Consider the following 5641-nt stretch of genomic DNA (forward strand, 5'->3'; position numbering starts at 1 on the left):
GACAATATTGATACCCTAGATAGGGACAGTATATTACTGACTATAGAGCATTTGAAAGATGCATTTCTATATATGCGTGATGCACAGAGGGATATTTGCCGACTGGCATCAAGAGTAAGGAGGTCATTCCGAGTTGGTCGCTAAGTTTTTCGTTCGCACAACATATTCGCAAAGTTGCGTTAATGTAGTAAATTTGCGAACATCCGCCCCCAACGGTTTTTTGCACATTCGTACGCAGTATTACACAAAGTGGGCGTACGTCAAATGACATCGCAGTAATGCGAAACCATCGCAGCAATGCGAAACCATCGCATTAACACATACTTCATCGTAAAAATACTAAGTTGTAGTAGATTTACACATTTTTCCTTAAAAGTGCACACTTTAAAGGAAAAACGCACAACAATGTTTTTTTTTTGCTATTAAGTGAAATTACACCTTTCAGTTTAAAGTCCACAAGCCCTCGTCAATTACGAATCCAATTAGTGTAATGATTGATAATGTTCCAAACCAATTAAGTCAGCAAAAAAAACATGAAGAACACTTTGTTGCCATAATTGGCCATCAACATGTAAAAGTCTAAAATATAAATATAGATGTTTTTTTTTTTTTTTTGGTTTTAAGGTGTTGATTGTGAATGAAGGTGTTTACATGTTTATTAACACAATAATCTCCTAATTTAATTTTTTTTTATAATCTTACGTTAGATGTGTGAAATGTTTTAGGGAATCAATTTCTGCTTGCCAATCTGCTGATCCTTTTTTGCATTAATAAACACAACACCCGGTTAACTGTAAACAACTTGTTTTTATTGGTATTTTTTTTGTAATCAATAAATGTATTTTAAAAAAAAAAAATCATGCAAATTTTTGTAAATGATCCAAACAATTAATTAACCCATGCAGGTGTTGGCGCATGGTTTCAATTATTCCCCCAAAACTTGTGGGATCTCCAACTGCAACATCTGAAATTAAGATGCAACATAAACATTAATAACTTAATCACATTACTTATTATCCAAGCAAGGCACAAAGCACACTTAAATGCAGGCATGTCCAAACTGCTGGCCTCCAGCTGTTGTGAAACTACATATACCAGCATGCCTTGACACAGTTTTGTGGTCAGAGAATGCTAAAGCTGTGTCAGTGCATTCTGGGATGTGTAGTTTTTATCCAGCTGGAGTGCCGCAGTTTGGACAGGCCTGCTTTAATGCCTAAGTGACTACATCATGGCTGCTTTAAGGATAAATCAGTAGCATGACAACACACAAGGCTGCTCAGCAATGTTTTTTTTTTTTAAACAAGAAAGTGTACCACACCATGGGGTACATTTACTACTACGGGAGTTCAATTTAAGATGCGAAGTTGACCATAGCAACCAATCAAATTAAACATGTTATCTTGTAAAAGTGGGCCTAACTTCAAATATAATCTTATTGGTTGCTATGGGCAACGTCCCATGTTAAAGAGAACTACCATCTTAGTAAATGTAACACCATGTTGGCATTCATTCACATCTGTAGTGAAGAGAATTAAATTTAAGGAGGTTTGGTCCTGCATCATCACACTGCATATCAACATCTTCAGAAGGACTACATATCCTAGCATGCCCACAATCCCTGAAACCCGCCTTTACTAAATAAGGTCAAACAGGTTGTGAAAAATACAATAAGCATTTTGTGAGTGTAACTTTCACACCACAAATAATTGTGTTGTTCGGCTGGCTAACAAAGTGAAGCATGTGATTTGAAAGTGCAAACATTATGAATACACAGGCACAAGTGTAAAAGACTAACAACATACTAAACTCCACTCAGGTAGAAATGTTAGGCAGAAAACTGAGCACATATTAAACCATGTTGTCCTGGCAACCCTGTCAAACTAATGAGTGTCGACCTAGAGTGGACACACAAAACATTGCACACATAAACACTACATATAATGATACTCACAAAAATTACAATGCAACATGAACACCATCAATAATAACTCAAAATGTTTTCCATGCTAGCTGATTTTCAACAGTACAACAGTGCATGTTTTTACATTGTAAGTGTAAGTAGGTAATATTTTTGATAGAAATGTTAAAACACTTACTTTCCTCAGCAACATTATGTTCACCACTGAGACCATCAGGGGCTTCTTCTGCCCATTCAGTGGGTGGTGAAGGCAGCTGGATGGGGGAAGGAGGAGGGATTGGGGAAGGAGGAGGGATGGGGGAAGGAGTATGGATGGGTGAAGGAGGAGGGATTGGGGAAGGAGGAGAGATGGGGTAAGGAGGAGGGATTGGGGATGTAATTTGAGGGTGGGTCTGATTGAGATGGCGAGGGGGGCGGAGAGAATGTTTGTCCAATAGAGGGTGAGGGGGGCTGAGAAGGGGAGTTGGAAGTAGAAGGAGAAGGGGACTGGGAAGGAGGAGAAGGGGGCACAGAAAGAGAAGGAGAGGTGGGCTGAGAAGGGGAGTGGAAAGGGGAGGGGGCCTGGGAAGCTGAGGGGGCCGGGGAAGCTGAGGGGGACTGGGAAGCTGAGGGGGCCTGGGAACCTGAGGGGGACTGGGAAGGTGAGGGGGACTGGTAAGCTGAGGGGGACTGGGAAGGGGAGGGGGAGTGAGAAGGGGAGGGGGAGTGAGAAGGGGAGGGGGAGTGAGAAGGGGAGGGGGATTGAGAAGGGGAGGGGGAGTGAGAAGGGGAGGGGGAGTGAGAAGGGGAGGGGGGCTGAGAAGGGGCCTGATGTTGCCTCCCTGCATCTGGTTGCCGTTGTGGTCGTCCTATAATGATATATGTGTTATATTTTAGATTGCATGTTAAATTTCAGAAACACCATTTGTCAATTACATTGTTCTGTCCCATGTAAAAGACACAGGGCTTGTTTTTTTTTTTTTTTTAAGATTTTTCTAACTCTTCATGTTGGCCACAGCAACCAAAATGATTCTACTAAACTTTTTTAATGCTCATTACTGAATCGATTCCATTGAGTCATATTGATTGGTATAGGCAACATCACCAGATCACTATTCAAGACACCTTATTATATAGACACCACTGATCAAGTTATTTGGTACAGTTTCCAGCCTGGGTATTAATTCTGGACAACATGCACTTGTTTTGAATCACTTTGCTACAGTCAGTACTGTTTGCCCTAACCACACACACTGTCATATTTATTAAATTTGTTCAGTCAGTGTTGCAATTACAGACTACCACTTAGTGTAATTTGGCAAAATTTATGCTAATAATCTCTGTTATGTAATGTAATTTACTGCGTGCACGCAGTGCCCGGATTTGCTGGCGGATCTCCGCCAACAGTTCAGGAGTCCTCCTGCGGAGATCACTCCATCTCCTCTCCAGTTGAATGATGGTCCGCCTGCTGCGGACGCGAGACCGCAGTAGGTGGCGGACCTCCGCGTAGGCCTCGCCCTTAACCCGATTTGGGATAAAGCGCCCAACGCGGCCTACGTGGCGGTCCATCACCGCAACCAGGACGCGGAGCTCCCGCCTGGTGAAAGGTGCTGCACGCATCATGGCAATGGCGTTTTCCTTATTTGGGCATATATTTATAGTGTGTGTTAGCATGTGATTTGTCTAAAATCTATGCCGTCATTTCAATTAACTTTATTGATCTTTGCAATGCTGTGAAGAGCACAGTGGTAATTTCGCTCGAGCGGAAATACGCAGTCGCGGAAGAGAAAAAAGAAAAAAATAATTTAACACACAAGCAACTAAAACACCCACACAAACACAGACACACACACACACTTTTTTAAGAATTTGTAAAAATATCTGTGTACTCACCACAGTTTGTGTGATAATTCAGCTGGACAGTCACAAAGTGGTCAACATTCATTTTCATTTGTTTTTTTTTATTAAAAAAAAACCAGGATTTTATGAAAGAAAAAAAAATAAGGACACTATTTAGCAACATCACATTATTATTTTCGAAAATAACACATTGTAAGCTTAACCTGTTTACGGTTATTTTTGATAAACATAATTAGAGATTCCCACACACCCGAATAATTACACAATGACCTTACAATAGTAAGCCAAATTTCTGCGTTACTAAATGAGCATAAGCATTCTGTGTTTTTGATTAATTTCAAAAAGTAAATAAAAAAACACTATACCTGAAATATTCTTCAACAATGCTTGCCCTGACTTGGCTTCCCCTCCGTGTAACACTCCCCCCACCGAAGCGACGGACAACCCCTGGCTCCTCATCAGGCAATTCCTCTGTCTGAGGAAGCTCTACGCTACTCCTTACCGCGATGTTATGTAGTATAGCGCACAGGACCACTAGTTTACTTGCCATCTCCGGCGAATACATGATGTCGCCACCAGTGCGGTGGAGCACACGAAACCGGCCTTTAAGGACCCCAATTGTGCGCTCCACCAGCTGTCTAGTGGCAGTAAGCGCGGAGTTAAATGCCGTCTGTGGTCCTGGCCTGGGATTACGGTAAGGAGTCATGAGCCAGGGGGTGCAAGGATATCCACGGTCTCCTGTTTGAGGAGAAGAAAAAATTAGAAAGAGTATATTCCTAAAATTGTTTAAAAATGGCAGGAAATTATGTTGGCCAACTCACCCAATAACCACATGTCTGCTCGTTGACTTGATCTTAATCTGTGCCATATCCCTGATTGTCTAATGACATAAGCATCATGCGAGTTTCTGGGAAACTTGGCATTCAGGGAAAGGATCTGGAGGGATGGCCCACAAACAACCATTACATTCAGAGAATGAAACAGTTTCCTGTTTCTATAAATTTCTTCATTATGTCTTGGTGGCACAATAGCTACATGTGTGCCATCCACAACCCCAATAACATGTGGGAAGCGACTACCACCTTCCTCAAATTGCCGCTTCACCACATCTAGGGCACCAACATCCAAAGGCATAGCAATAAATTGCTTAACCCGCTTTATGAAAGCCTGGCTGACACGCCGCAGGACCTTACTGAACTGGCCCTGCGACATGCCAACCAGGTCTCCAACAACATGTTGAAAAGACCCTGTGGCCAAAAAATGTAACACAGCAAGGAATTGTGTCAATGGTGGTATTGCTGTAGGATACCGAATTGAAGACTCCAGATCACTCTCTATTATGGAGAGAGTGTCTAGGATTAGATGTGGTGGCAGCCTGTATCTACGCACAACAACATCATCTGGCATCCCAAAAAGTAGGACACGGGTGCGGAAAATTGGTGGCCTAGCACGCCTCCGTTGCCTTGGTTGATGAGGAGCCGGTTGTGGTTGTGGGGCTGGCGGTTGGGGTGGGAGTGCTGCCGTGGGTTGGGGTGGGAGGGCTTCTGCTGCCACAAACACTGACATCACACACTTTAAAAAAATTAAAAAGATATGTTGAATAAGACAAATGCAATCCAAAAAAAAAAACTAAAAACGGGGTGTCAACTTACTGCAGGAGCATACGACATTTTTTCTGGGTTCAATTCCGGAACAATTTGAAATTGAGACAAAAAAGGAAAAACACAAATTAAAAGTGTGAAACCTACATAGTTTTTTCTAAAAAAAAAATATAAATGTCAACCAACAATACAGACACATAATAAGAGCATCAAAGACATAACAAACACCTAAGTATAAATAACAAAAAATAGGTTCGACATCTAAAATAGATTCCAATAAAAA

At 41.7% G+C, this 5641-nt stretch overlaps 1 long non-coding RNA gene across 1 annotated transcript; it reads right to left on the minus strand.

The window, feature by feature from the left end:
- Positions 1 to 2615: 2615 nt before the first annotated feature.
- LOC135050640 (uncharacterized) lies at positions 2616 to 4662 on the minus strand. The gene is made up of 4 exons (XR_010241713.1): positions 4579 to 4662; positions 4123 to 4495; positions 3791 to 3812; positions 2616 to 2766 (listed from the first exon to the last, which is right to left on the minus strand). It is a non-coding gene; the product is annotated as an uncharacterized LOC135050640 (long non-coding RNA).
- Positions 4663 to 5641: the final 979 nt, after the last annotated feature.

This window comes from Pseudophryne corroboree, chromosome 2, assembly GCF_028390025.1.
Source record: "Pseudophryne corroboree isolate aPseCor3 chromosome 2, aPseCor3.hap2, whole genome shotgun sequence".
Lineage (NCBI taxonomy): Eukaryota > Metazoa > Chordata > Amphibia > Anura > Myobatrachidae > Pseudophryne > Pseudophryne corroboree.